We start from the raw sequence: 15,873 nt of genomic DNA, 5'->3' as shown, positions 1-15,873 counted from the left end.
GTAGTAACACAGGCTTTACAAAAGAATAGAAATATACATATACATCAGTGTTACAGGAATTATGACATAAGTACATACATAAAAGATCAGAATAACTTTTGAAACATCAACTTCAGACATGAGCATTAAACCAAAACAGAATAAATAATGTCTAAACATCTTTACAAAGTAAATAACATATTATTAATGAAAATTATATTTGAGGATAACATTATTCCTCATCATAGTGAATGTATCTTAGTACTAGAAAAATTCTACAACATAAATCGTATTAGCTAAACACTTAATGACAGGAAAAAGACAAATACACAAGAGTACACAAACACATAGCAGAATGACACAGGGGGAAAGGACAGGGTTTGTTTTCAGTGTAACATTTGGTACTGCAGTATTTTGCAAACAAAACCTTTTTTTTCTTGGAGATCTCCCTTCGTTCATCATTATTCCCAAAAAGTCCTACCTATACCTGCCTTCTGTACATTTTTCGTATAACTTCTCAATGCATTTCTTCCGATTCATCGCAACTCATTCTCTTATATAGTCTACCCCCTCTTAAGCTAACTTAAATCTACTGAGCTCAGATGCTAAACTAAGGGACGAGGCAATGCAGCAGCACAAAACAATTAACACAAACAGCAATGACAAAAAATGCAGATTTGCAAAGGAAGCAGCATTATAGAAATTAGCAAAGCAATTGCAATATTACAACTAATATAAGGCAATGTCCAGCAAACAAGAAAAATAAATCAGCAGTTAAACTGGCTTAACAGAGTAATGTAAAGTGAAATTAGTAGCACTATGCCTGGCAAACAGCAGCAGCAAATGCAATAACTTATATCTAAACATGACATAGCTCAAATATTACACTAAAAATGGCCATGTCTAATACCTATGTCACATCTTAATACTAGAGTGATGCATCACAATTTATTCTACCATAAAAATTACCAAGTAGTTGAAAAGAAAACTATGTATGCAGTTACTGTTATTAGTCTCTTCTTATTGTTCTTTCCTTTCCAAGTGCTCCTTTTTCTAAGAATGTGGATCATAAAATAATAATTTAATATATCTGTTGACAGAAATTGTTCACATTAGCAAATGCATTTAATTTTATTTTATGAAACCAATGCTGCAAGACAGCTGGAAACCAGATATCAAATGAAATAAGCAACCATGTACAAAGTAAAGCATAAAATAATCATTCAGTAGTCATGAGGCATATCATAAGTTAGTAGAAATTCTCTCGATTCTTGTAGGTAGACACTTGTCCTAATCAGGTGTGCAGATGTAAGAACGTTTCCAAGTTATGAGCGTGTCATATTTGCGGTGCTTTCTACAAAGGAGTGTCAATAGCGAGGTTAATGGCCTCCTTTTTTCTCCACCTGTGCCTCTGAAAGGCACACACTAATGGATTTTTTCCAGGCAACTGTCACGTGGCTTGGTGCTTACAGTGAACTACCTTCCTTACCGAAATATTTACGACATCAGTTTCCGATACAGTGACAGTCTCATATAAAATACTTCACAGGTCAAGAATTTGCATTACAAATCTGTAGAAACAAAATCCTATTGATATAACAGTGTCCAAAAAATTTTCGTCGGGATTGTAATACATTCACACATTTACATACATTTCATAACTCTTAAAGTACGATTCTTGGTTTACAACAACCATTTTCACAAACCAGAGTCCCTAACCACCACTCATTATTCCTTACCTTATTACACATATACATATTCGTCGACACTTCTTCAGTATTTCATCATAATAAACATTCCTCAAGAGCATAATACACATCGTCGTAGTAATAATAACATCATAACACCTCAGTCAAATCCCAAAAACGTCGTAGCTTTCTGTAATAATTTCAAAACCTAAAAAAATTCTCTGCTCATTTAAATAGTGTCATCTACCTCAAACGTACTTTAAAAATCATGATCCCATACCAAATACATCATTCTAAGCTCTCATATTATCACAATGGTTCCAAAAAAATATGTACAGTTCACAAAGTACAGACAAAATACAATTTCGTAAGTGTGAAATTATCCAACTGTGTCATTGCGTAAACATGTGTCACTGACATAAAAAAAAATTTTGTTTCTCTGTTAAATAATCAGATTGCTGTGTGATTTTGTGTTGGAGAAATATGGTACCGATGTGTAAAGTTGTATAAGCAAATACCATATTAGCTAGGGCTCCTTGTGCTTGCCACACACATGGTACACAAAGTAAGCGTGTACCCCCCTGAGGATTAATGTAATTATACCCTCAGGTGTTACAGCTTACAGCAATGGAATGAAATGTATCACGGAAAACCTTTGTATCATTGTACTTCAAATATCTTTAAAAATAAATGATTTAAGTGCAAAATTAATCACTCAAATACGTGTCCTGTAGCGTTAAATGTGCGTCTTGTTGTAAGATAATCTCTGTGGAAGTGTCGTAGTTATTGTCCTCCGAAAGCTAAGTTCTGCAGAAGCTAATGTACTTACCTCATGATAAACAAAAGTGAAATGCTTTGCGTATAGATATCTTAGTTATTACGCTTATTGCCGTGATGAAGAAACTACTGTGCTGTAACATTGTTGTGCTACGGAAAGGGCAGTCTCATTGTAGCTATACCACAAAAGTTGCTACTAAAACATGTTTTACTTTCCAGAATAATACAGAAAAACTGTGCAGATATAAAACAGAAACACTGCAAAAGCAACATTGTAAATTGTCACTCATTAGTAGCGTCGTGATATAATCGTGTAGCTGTCAAAGAAACCAAATGCTAAGTCATCTTCAATTCCACAGAAAGTACTTCAAATAAAGAATGTCTTTTCAAGTAAACCAAAATGTTGCATGAAAATCTCATTAGCGTTGCCGGTATATGTTCTAAGTATGTGATCCTTACAGTCGTTACGTGACAGTGGAACTAACAAGCAAGAATGTACAAATAACAACATTGTGTCGTCTGCTCACTATAATTCGCAATTTCTGTTTAAATAAGTTCTCTTGGTTCTTTACTGGATATTTAACTTCAAACATTGTTGCATATTAACAGATTCTAAGTCTGACAAAGCATACTACTAATGTAAAGTGAAAAGTTATATGGAAAAGTCAAAGTTAAAAAGCAGATTATCTTTCAATACACGCTTTAACATGTGAAATGTGGTGTAAACCTTTACTCTTCCTAGTGCACAGAGTTTCAACTTCAAAGCAATTATCATGTTGTATACATCGGTAACGAATACTGGAATTTTTCTCAAGGTTAGTGTCTATGTTATTTTTCTCTGGGCCAGCCGGCGCACGCGGCTGCCTGCGGCGCGAGTCAATGTCTGTCTCTTTGTTGGCGCGCGCCGTTATTGGGATTAGGAGACCTAACTTCTACAAATTCACCTTACCGAGAGGGCCCAGCTCTGTTTGAATCCCGCCAGTTCTGACACAATTCAGGTCTGTCGTTACGATTATATCGTCTGTCGTCATGTCGGTAATTTCTGTAATTAATTTCTTGTCGGTCACGTGGTGGAGAACTTCTCCCTGAGTCGTAACTGCATGGAGGACCATTGTGTCTGAAGTTATTCTGTCTCCCTTGATAATAATTGTTTTAGTTCCCATATTGTCTGTTTCTATGGTTGTCTTTGTGATAGTTACTACCGCGGAGAGATGATCTTTCCCTGTAATTATTACTACTCTGCCAACGGTTGTCGTACGGGTGGTGTCTGTTTTGGTCACGATTTGTGTTGTGAGAATAGCTTTGTCATGTCCAGTTATTGTTTCTGTCGTCACAGAGTTGTGACGGATGTTACCTGTAGTGGTTGTTTTCCTGTTTTCGCATCCCGCGACTGTCTGTGTCAATTTGTAATTCTTGTAAGAGTCCCTGAAAAGCTTCAATGTCGTCTTTTCAACGTCCTGCCAAAATAATATTTCTTAAATGTTCAGGCAATTTCATTAAGCAAAAAGCGGATGAGTTCTGAAGGGCTGTATGGGTTTGAAAGATATTGATTCTTATGCAACATGTCTTCAAAATATTTCACAAGACTGGAAAATTCAGATTGTTCGAAATGTTTCATCATTATGATGCTATGTTTTACTCGGTCTTGTGTAGCTTGAGACCAATATGCTGAGAGGAAGGCATGATAAAATTCTCCTTCACTGTGACAATCGTGAATGACCGATCGCATTCTTATAGCTGGTTCATTCTCTAAGTAGCCACACATAAATTCTAATCTGTGTTCTAATGACCAGTTGGGCGGAAAACAATGAGAGAATTGATGTAGCCACGCTTGTGGATGAATGTCATTGCCAGAATTGAATTTACGTGTAGTAATGAACAGTTTATAGTCAAAATCATCATGTCGGCGAGTCGCATGTCGGTCATTGTTACGTCGTTTCGGCGGTTCCATCTCAAAATTCGGTGTGCCTTGCCAATTTCTTTCATAATTTCCGAAGTGCCCTGAGTTATTATTTTGTGGCTGTTCCGTATTTCTATGTCCCTCTTCCCGTACTGGAGCGCGAGTGTCCTCTGAAATACGTAATTCTTGTATTACCTGTGTCAGCTGATCTTGTACTTACCGGATTTCTCTTTGGTGTTGCGTATTAATTTGATTTTGATTTTGTTTGAATTTGCTAATTTGTTCGCACTCTTCTGTGTCATTAAAGACTAACGGTTTTGTGTCATCCAGATTATCATCTACCTTTGTAGATAAATTATTTAGCTGATCCGAAAGTTCAACTACTTTCTCTGATAATGAACTAATTTCCACCATGTGTCTTTCTACTGTGTCCTTTAAGTTTTCCTGAATTTTGCAAGTTGCGTAACCGAATCGGTAGATGCAACTGAGTCAATTTTAGCTTGCAAGGTCTCATGATTTTCATGAACAATAATTTGCAGTTCTTTTATGGCTGCTTCGTGATTCTGTAATGCATTTTCATGCCGTGAAAAAATAGGTTGAAAATGCTCACAAATTTGTGTTTTTACGTCGTTACAGACTTTTTGACATTTCGATTTTATTTTATGTAACTCAGTAGTTAAATCTTCACGTGTTTGTTCAAACGTGGTGTGAAGATTTGTTCCATTGCGTCTAACTGTTGCTGTGTTTGTCTCTGGTGTTGTTCCATTGTGTCTAACTTTTGAAGATTTTGTTCCATTGTGTCTAACTTTTGAAGCTTTTGCTGTGTTTGTCTCTGATTTTGTTCCATTGTGTCTAACTTTTGAAGCTTTTGTCCCATTTGTTGCATTAATTGTAATAACAATGCACTGGTGTCTGAAACATGTTCCTCAGTGCTTTTCGGCAGTGAATTTGCACCGGCAACAATCACATTTTGACAAGCGGAAAATGTGTCATGACTCATTTGAGAAAACGGTGAGAACCCAAAACCTGAGTCTACAGTATTTGCAATATTGTGTTCTGTCATTCCCGATTCCTGAGGCGAGCTGTTGCCGACCGATCGATCGATAATGCTTCCGTATTCACTACCTGTTTCACTGTCTACACCATTATTTGACGCCCGCTCCATTTCCCTATGCACAGTTACCAAATTACTACTTTGAATGTCTGTTAATTCATTACACAGTGGTGCTGGTAAGCTACGCTCGTCGTCACTATTATTTCTCAGTTTACTTTGGAGCCTAGTGTTACTTTTTTCACACGCCATTATTGTCACAATATTTCACACGATAACACAGAAAATAAGAGAACACATTAACATAGCGCTGGAAATAATGTCTACTTAATTGCAAGCGCAGCTGCGAAATACTTGGTGCAAATCTACATGCATGTTACAACTGTTTTACTGTACAACAATGAAAAACTACAATTACAAAGGAAATTCTCTCTATGATTACGCGCTAGCAATAAACAATGGCTACGCTAATTACACAAACTACAAGAAAAAAATCAGAAGATTCCAGTGAGGTATCCTCGGCTAAGGTTCAAATGGCTCTGAGCACTATGGGACTTAACAGCCGTGGTCATCTGTCCCCTAGAACTTAGAACTACTTAAACCTGACTAACCTAAGGACATCACACACATCCATGCCCGAGGCAGGATTCGAACCTGCGACCGTAGCAGTCGCACGGTTCCGGACTGCGCTTCTAGAACCGCGAGACCACCGCGGCCGGCCCTCGGCTAAGGGTCGACATATGAAACGTCCCCTTTGAACAATTATACATGACTGTGCTTAAACTGACACACAATATTTTTTAGCGCAACGCAATCTGACTTTCAATAATCCCTACAAAAGAATGGCCCTGACTAACATTAACCTATACCTTTCACAAATCACTTACCTCACCAAAATCTTCGTTACTCGAACTACTGCAATACAGCGAGCGCCACTACTGCCAGCTAAATAAAAGATTCAAACTACGGAAGGCACTAACTACTGATAGGCATAGTTAGCAAATGAAAGATTTTAATAGAGAACAAACAATGTATTTACCTTTATAGTCATAATATATATAGCAGTTCATGACATCCAGTCTTACAAATTTCAAAACTCCGCCATTTCTCTCCCCACATCCACCACTGCTGGCGGCTCACCTCCAACTGCGCAACGCTACGTGCTGTTCACATCCAGCTGCCGCTGCCCAACACTACAATGGCAGACAACAATGCAAACTAGCCACAGACTGCACACAGCACAGCCAGTGATTTTCATACAGAGCGCTACGTGGCGTTACCAGTAAGAAAACCTAAACAGCCTACTTACTCATTTTAGCCGAACTGAATAAAAATTTCGATGGCCTTCATTAAATCCGAGAGTACGAAACCGATGCTAGCAAAAATAACGTAGAACACGATTTATTTAGATGTAGCAGTTCACATGCGTTGAGCCGTGCTTGGTTCCTGTTCGTCCCGTTTATTCTTTGTCATGTTCTATTACGGTACTGCCGCCTCGTTTTCTTATTCCATTTACTGGTGTCACTAACATCCTGCTTTACCTGCGCTGAGTGGCAGCAGCAGCGCTTGCCGATAAGTGCACTGTCGTACCGTCTCTGGAGCGACCGATAGTACGAGGTCCGTTCAGAAAGTAACCTCCGGTTGATTTGAAAAAATACACCAAGTTAAATAAAAATATTTTAATATATACATCTTACAACTACATCTTTGCACTATTTTTCTACATAGTCTCCATAGCGATTGAGGCACTTATCGTATCTCTTCACATGCTTTGAAATTCCTTCTGCATAAAGATCACCCACTTGTGCCTGGAGCCAGCCTGTGACAGCATCTTTGAGCTTAGAGAGTCTTAGAAATCTGTGGAAAACCAGTAGACAAGTCCGACATTGAGAAACGTCGATTTTCCCGAACTTTTGCATCAACTGTCTGAACGAGTTCGTCAGTCACCAATGATGGTCTACCACTCCTCTCTTCATCATGAACGTTTTCTCGTCCACTTTTAAATAAACGTACCCATTCACGGACAACTCCTTCACTCATAACTCTTGGTCCGTACACGGCACAAAGCTCACGATGAATAGCTGCTGCAGAATATCCTTTGGCTGTAAAAAACCTTATGACAGCACGCACTTCACATTTGGCGGGGTTTTCTATTGCAGCACACATTTCAAACTGCCACAAAATCTAAACTAGCGCAGGTACGACGTTCACTCGACCACGGCTTGATGCCGACTGACCTGGTGAGTGCGTGAACGCACAGATGGCGTCGCTACTCCCCCCACAACCCGCACTGTGACCAATCGGAGGTTACTTTCTGAACCGCCCTCGTATTTCCGGGTCGTCGTGTGTCTGGTGTGTGTTTGGAGACAGCCGGACGCAGTAGCAGTGAAGTCGGGGACGGAGTGCCCGTGAGGTGCGGACAGCCAGTGCTCGCCGGCTGCTGGCGAACACCTGAACTGTCCGACGGAAGGAGATTGGAGCGGGACGACCGTTGGTTGGTCGTCTCATCGGGCGATGTGTATTTGGTCTTTTGACCGTTTCTGGGCCTCGTCATTTGGTTATCGTGCTGGACGTCATGTCGGTTCCTTCGTTGCGCAGAGATGTCGTGGCCGATGTGCAAGAGTTACCTCTGCATGGATGGGTCCGAGCCAGTGTGCCCGGGTCGCCGTGTCTCCGAGTTCCGAACGGACATCGAGTTGAGTCGGGTTGGAACTGCTGTCAGCTTCAGACAGCCAAGACTCACCCGACCGTCGCCGACCCGTAACTTGAGTGGGAACGACCTGAGTTGGTTGTTCGGTCGGTCGTCTCATCGGGCGACGTGTACTTGGTCGCCGACCGCTTGTGGAAACTCTCTGTGTGCCGAATTGATTCGTCCTTGTTGTTCCACAGTGATTGCTTTTACGATTGTTCAAATTCTTGTGAAAGTGTGTTTACGTCGATCTGTGTGTAGCTTCTGTGATTTCCACTGAGCACATGAACGCTGTCTGCGTACTGCAATAGGCAGTTGGTCGGTTGCGACAGAGGGAACTGATTAGGTTGTTGGTTGGTTCTTCATCCGTCCCTAGGTCGTGTTGTCACCCGATTGTTTAGTGTTACTATTGGCTGCCTCTCTCACGTAAAACTGTGGTTAGAGTTCCTCCCCAGGCCGACCCTAGGAACAGTTCTGAGCACCACTTTGTTGTTTGTGATTGTCATTTTATTTGGTCGTATGTACTGTGCCAGGCCTTCAGCCGCGTATTGCTATTGTCTGTTTTACGTTTAGTATATGGCCTTCAGCCGAACTTAATGACAACTATTTTAAGATTAGACCTTCAGCCGTGTTTTGTTTAAAGTTCTTGTTGCTCTGGTTTTAGGCCTTCAGACGAGTTTGTTTCAAAATCTGTGACTAGATCTAAAGAAGTCGAACATCAGCGATACTTCGTGTAATCGGAAACTTTGTACAGTGGTAGGGGATAGTGCCACAAGAATTTACTAAAAATCATCACTGTTGAGGGATGAGTGTTGGGGTCGAAGTGCGTTTGAAGGGCACTCTTCTATGTTTGTCTTGATGTAACTCGAAAACCGTGGCCTCCAGCGAAAATGTATCCTCGTAAAAAAATTATCAACATTAAACTTCCTACAAAAATTTCCTACTCATGTTTTTTTTTTTCTGAAAGACTAGTAGTTTGTACGTAACGAGCGAGAGAATATCAGAATCACGCGTGCGGGTTTTGAAGGCCAGAGATAACATTGCGGGTTGGATAAAACAATATCGGTAGAGGCAACTAAATCACTCTGCATATTATTTCTAGTTTTATGTTAGCCATTTCTTAGTGTAAAACGTTCACAAGTGCAGTAACTACCAGTCTGGATGGATTGCTGTCCTGTTACTAGTATTTATATGTTTCAGTTAAGATACTGCAACAGCCGTAAATGAGAAGAGACCGATCTACGAAACAAGTTGACATTGCTCCCAAGCTGCGACATTGTTTGCATTTAACATATGACGATGCCGCCACTATGGCTGCAGTTCATTAGGACTTGTTTATAAAACAGTTCTGATGATGGTCATTATAGACCGAAACTGGTGATCTGTTAACAAAAAGTTTGTGACCATAGACGTCAATTAAAGGAAACTTATTGAAACTGCTCCGTCTTGTTTCCGCATCGACCGCCACCTGCTATTGAAATGAGCGCAGGTAATCAGGACCCCGGGCAGTTGGGACCGAAATGCAGGCCTGGACAATGCGGTGTCCGGCGTCCCAGAGCGCTGAGTCTCGCCATTGTGTTTCCCCTACCCGCCTTCTGATCGTCGCCGGCCAGCTATTCAGTCCACGTGCTCCAGCGCCATTGTTCACCACAACTTGCAGCGCTGGAATGCAGCATACCGATGCTGCCGGCTCGTCTCCCCGAGTTACGCTCTTTTTTTTCGTGAACAGTAATGTCCCCGACGCAACAGTCTACAGTTTCAGAAAAATTGTAGAATTTATCCAAGAGAAAGAGACTCACTTACTGAGGAAGTCAGTAACGTCTTGGATCACCTCTGCCCTGATGAAAGACGTTATTCGGTTTGGCATCGGTTGACAGAATTGTTGAATGTCCTCGTGAGGGACATCGTGCCATATTTTGTCCAGTTTGCGCATTAGATCATCAGAACTCTAAGCTGGTTGGCGGACCTGCCCATTATCCTGCAAACGTTTTCAACCGGGTAGAGATCCGGAGAACTTGTTGGCAAAAGTAGGATTTGGAGAGCATGAAGACAAGCAGTAGAAACTCTCGCCTTGTGCAAAAAAAGGCTATCAGCACTATGGGACTTAACAGCTGAGGTCATCAGTCCCCTAGACTTAGAACTACTTAAACCTAACTAACCTAAAGACATCACACTCATCCATGCCCGAGGCAGGATTCGAACCTGTGACGGTAGCAGCAGCGTGGTTTCAGACTGAAGCGCCTAGAACCGCTCGTCCACAACGGCCGGCAGACTTTATTGTCTACATGAACTTTTTTATTTTGTTTTCCATTAATCTAATTTTTATGTTGTTCACAAATTGCAGCATATTTTCACGCTAGTTAAGGCCATAGAAACGTGGTCTTTTTCGAAATTGGTTCTGGGCACAATGCGATTCCAGTATCTGCAGTCAGAGGTATTTGTTAATCCTTTCTTTTGAGTTCTTCTGGTGACATTTTCATAAAAACTGTCATCCTCTAACACATAGTTCTTTAAAAGTCAAATGCCAGTTTTCATAAATTTAACATTTATATACATTTTAATATAACGAAATGTTTTCATAAAAGTTTTCATTCCATATTTCATCCCCTTTCATTTCCAAAGAAAAAGAAAAGATCCTGACACACGTTTTTTTTAACCAAGAAACCAAATGAAAATATTCAAATTTAAAAAATGCATTCGTTGTTAAATGTTTCCATACAAACTTTCATATCCTTAGTGATTTAATTTCCACTTTTATTTCTGAGTCAGATGCTAAATAGGAATTTTCATAGACTTGGCTTTAAAAACCCTTTCATGGTGAAACATTTTCATAAAACTTTTCAACGTCTAGTTCACCCCGTTAGGGGTTGAATTTACAAAAACACTGACACGCGTATTTCCTTATTTCTGTCCGAGAAACAAAATAGAAATTTTCGTAGTTGTAGCTTCAAACCTGCCGCAATAGCTAGATATATAAAAATACTTTTCATCCAGTATTTTACCATCAGGGATGAAATTGCGAAACAGCCTTTCTTAAACTATGCCCACAGTACAGGATCAAATTACTCCCAAAATTTCAAATTTCTACCTTTAGCGTTTAGGGCTGACAATGCTGAATCCGTCATTTGGGCAGTCCGGACATGTCCTTTCATATACAGAAATTTCAGAAGTAGTAAAAGTTAGTTTGACTTACTGATGCACCACAGCTCTGTTATCTGTACATAAAGCACGCTTAGCTAGTATGTACGATTGTTAAAAGTGTTCCACCAATCGAGGTGGCTCAGTGGTCAGCACATTGGATTCGTATTCGGGAGGGTGGCGGTTCAAATCTGCATCCGACCATCCAGTTGCAGGAGTTCCTTACATCATTCCAGAAAAATTCTGCGATTGTTCCTTTGAGAGGGCACGGCCGATTTCCTTAACCATCCTTGAAACCATATAGCTTGTGCTCCGACTCTGATGATCTCGATGTCGACACTTTAAAGCCTAATCCACCTTCTTTCCTTGTAAAAGCATCGCAAACTGGTCGGCCATATTCATCGAGGGAGGTAAAGCAAGCCATGTTCAAAAGAACGCAGAAACCCCAAGATTGGCGAAGTTTTACAGAAGCTCGATAATTTAGCGCGAGCTTCAATGCGAGATGCTTCGAATAGTTTCCACTCTGTCTCGAATTCTGGCACAAAAACAAAAGAAATTCTGGTCTCACGTAAATATACACCAGCGGCAAGATGCAATCAATACCCAGACTGGACGTTGGCAATGGTGATGTTACCGAAGCAGTGCCACTAAATTAGAAACACAAAACACAGTTTCCCGAAATTCCGTCACAAAGAAGAAGAAGTAAATATTTCAGAATTGGCATCAAAAACAACTGCACACACGAGTAACTAAAAAGTAGGCACTCTCGGTGTAGCAAAGTCGCATAAATCAATTAATAAAGACAAGGCATCCGGTCCAGATTGTATATGAGCCTGATTCCTTTCAAAGACTACTGACACAATAGCTCCATACCTAGCAACAATATACAACCCTTCGCTCTTCGAAATACCCATACCGAAAGACAGGAAAGCTGGACATGGCACATCAATTCCCAAGAAAGGAAATAAGAGAAATCCTCTGAATTAAAGAATCATATCGCTGATGTCTATTTGCATTAGGGTTTTGGAACGTATACTGTGCTCGAACATCATTATTTACCTCGAAGAAAACGATTTACTGACAAATAACCAACAAGGATTCAGAAATTGTCGTTCTAGTGAAACGCAACTAGCTCTTTATTCTCACGAAGTAACACAATCTGTCGACAGGGGATGTCAGATTTATTCCATATTCTTAGATTTCCAGAACGCTTTTGACAAAGTGCTACTGCTATGGAGTATCGTCGCAGTTGTGCGACTGATTTCGTGATTTCCTATGAAAAAATTCACAGTTGGTAGTTGTTGTGGGCTGGCAGGAGAGCCTACCCGTATGAATAGAGGAAGCCGAAAGGCACGCGTTTTAGCTCACGCAGGTTGGCGTGAGGTCTGGAACAGGACAAGGAAATTAGACTTTAGAAAAACATACGTAGCTGGTGGAATACTTAACTTTAATCCGTTAAAGGTGAACGTCGGTCTGACGCTACATGATTAACAAGATCAATAGCAACTGATAATGGCGCCTTGCTAGGTCGTAGCAAATGACATAGCTGAATGCTATGCTAACTATCGTCTCGGCAAATGAGGACGTATTTTGTCAGTGAACCATCGCTAGCAAAGTCGGTTGTACAACTGGGGCGAGTGCTAGGAAGTCTCTCTAGACCTGCCGTGTGGCGGCGCTCGGTCTGCAACCACTGATAGTGGAGACACGCGGGTCCGACGTATACTAACGGACCGCGGCCGATTTAAAGGCTACCACCTAGCAAGTGTGGTGTCTGGCGGTGACACCACAGTAGTAACTGACGGAAACTCATCGAGTAAAACAAGGAAGTGCTATACAGCATATACTGTTCCTGATATACATAAAAGACATAGCGAACAATGTGAGCAGGCCGCTTACACCGAAATTTCCAGATGTCAGACACCTGATCGGTACCAAATGGTGTCGATAGGGTATCAACCAAAAGACCGATTTAGTTCGTGGTGTGCGCTGTCGTCCCGTAGAACATGCGTAAACCGTAATTAAAAATAACGCCTAAACTACGGAGAACAGGAGAAGCCTGTCTGCGAGGCGGTACACATAAGGTCTTTGGTATATGATTTGGTAGTGGGTCAGATAGCCCTAAAAAAGGTTCCGAGTTGGAAACTCAATGATTGCGACTTTTTTAACAGTTTGGGCGTGAAATTGTTATGTGGGAGCACATTTTTCTGACATGTAAAAGGACGACTCACAGTTGTAGCAATGTCCATTTGACAGCCTGCTTTCCCTTCGTTAGTTGAAAGCAGGAACCTACAGCGTACATTTGTAAAGACATTATGTCATCAAAAGTGTGGTGTCACCGCCAGACACCACACTTGCTAGGTGGTAGCTTTAAATCGGCCGCGGTCCATTAGTACATGTCGGACCCGCGTGTCGCCACTGTCAGTGATCGCAGACCGAGCGCCACCACACGGCAGGTCTCGAGAGACGGACTAGCACTCGCCCCAGTTGTACGGACGACGTAGCTAGCGATGCACACTGACGAAGCCTCGCTCATTTGCAGAGCCGATAGTTAGAATAGCCTTCAGCTAACTCAATGGCTACGACCTAGCAAGGCGCCATTAGCATTACATAGCTTGTATCTAAAGAGTCTCACTTGTATCGTCAAGAGCGATGTACCACAAGGATGGATTAAAGTTAAGTATTCCAGGAGCTACGTACTTTTCTTTATAGCATTCATTACGTATCCTGTTTCAGACCTATCTACTAGCCTGCGTGAGTTAACGCGTGCCTTTCGGCTACTTCCGAGTTGCGTGGCTGTCTTGTTACGCCACAACAAAAAGTATCGGTCCCCTGGCAGAAAATGACTTACAAGATCGTAGCGCCCTCCATCGGTAATGCTGGATTTCAGGACGGTGTTGGCCCATCCTTTTCCTTGATGACGGCTTCCACTCTCGCAGGCATACGTTAAATCAGGTGCTGGAAGGTTTCTTGGGGAATGGCAGCCCATTCTCCACGGAGTGCTGCACTGAGGAGACGTATCGATGTCGGTCGGTGAGGCCTGGCACGAAGTCGGCATTCCAAAACATCTCAAAGGTGTTGTATAGCATTCAGGTCAGGACTCTGTGCAGGCCAGTTCATTACAGGGATGTTATTGTCGTGTAACCACTCTGCCACAGGCCGTGCATTATGAACAGGTTCTCGATCGTGTTGAAAGTTGCAATAGCCATCCCCGAATTACTGTTCAACAGTGGGAAGCAAGAAGGTGCTTAAAACATCAATGTAGGCCTGTGTTGTGTACTGACATGCAAAACAACAGTGGGTGCAAGCCCCTCCACAAAAACACGACCACACCATAACACCACCGCCTCTGAATTTTACTGTTGGCACTACACACGCTGGCAGATGACGCTCACAGAACATTCACCGTACCCACACCCTGCCATCTGATCGCCACATTGTGTAGAGTGATTCCTCACTCCACACTACGTTTTTCCACCGTTCAGTCGTCCAATGTTTACGCTCCTTACACCAAGCGAAGCGTCGCGTGACATTTACCGGCGTGATGTGTGGCTTATGAGCAGCCACTCGACCGTGAGATTCAAGATTTCTCACCTGCCGCCTAACTGTCGTGGTACTTGCAGTGGACCCTGCTGCAGTTTGGAATTCCTGCGTGATGCTCTGGATAGATGTCTCCCAATTATATATTACAACCCTCTTCAACTACCGGCGGTCTCTGTCAGTCAACAGACAAGGTCGGACGGTACGCTTTTGTGCTGTGCGTGTCCCTTCACATTTCCACTTCACTATCACATCGGAAACAGTGGACCTAGGGATGTTTAGGAGTGTGGAAATCTCGCGTACAGACGTATGACACAAATGACACCCAGTCACCTGGCCACGTTCGAAGTCCGTGAGTTCCGCGGAACGCCCCATTCTGCTCTCTTACGATGTCTAATGACTACTGAGGTCGCTGATATGGAGTACCTGGCAGCAGGTGGCAGCACAATGCTCCCAATATGAAAAAAATGTATGTTTTTGGTGGAGTGTGGATACTTTTTATCACGTAGCGCATCTATACAAATGTACTCTATAGGTTTGCTACTTTCAACTAACGAAGTGAAAGGACGCTGCCTAAACAACACTGCTACAACTGCGAGACGTCCTTTTACATGCTAGAAAAATGTTTTCTCCTGTAACAATTTCACGCAAAAACTGGTAAAAAAATTGCTACCAGAGGGATTCGAAGTCGGGACATACAGTACGACGAACAGGTAAAAAAATTGCTACCAGAGGGATTCGAAGTCGGGACATACAGTACAACGAACTGAACCTCTACCAACTCATCTAACAGAGACCTTCGCGTTAAAGACTCACAGATACCCTATTCCTGGGCTCCGAAATTCTGGTGTTACATTTAATTACCTTTTACGCATCTTCTACTGGGCGACAGCACACAGCACGAACCACATCGGTCTTTTGGTCGATACTCTATCGAGATACAACCCTTGGTACCGATCTCAGTGTCTGACACCTGGAGGTTTGGATGCTAGATTCTTTGTAGATGCCGCTGTTATTTAACGTCTTGTAAAGTGATTAGATGATCAAAACTAATAGAAAAATATTTAGTCCAGATCTCTCCATGGTGCATAAAGTAAAAATTGACTCTAAACAA

The sequence above is a fragment of the Schistocerca nitens genome, chromosome 10 (assembly GCF_023898315.1).
Source record: "Schistocerca nitens isolate TAMUIC-IGC-003100 chromosome 10, iqSchNite1.1, whole genome shotgun sequence".
In the NCBI taxonomy this organism is placed as follows: Eukaryota; Metazoa; Arthropoda; class Insecta; order Orthoptera; family Acrididae; genus Schistocerca; species Schistocerca nitens.
The sequence above is the reverse complement of the archived record's forward strand: the minus strand, read 5'-3'. Positions refer to the sequence as shown.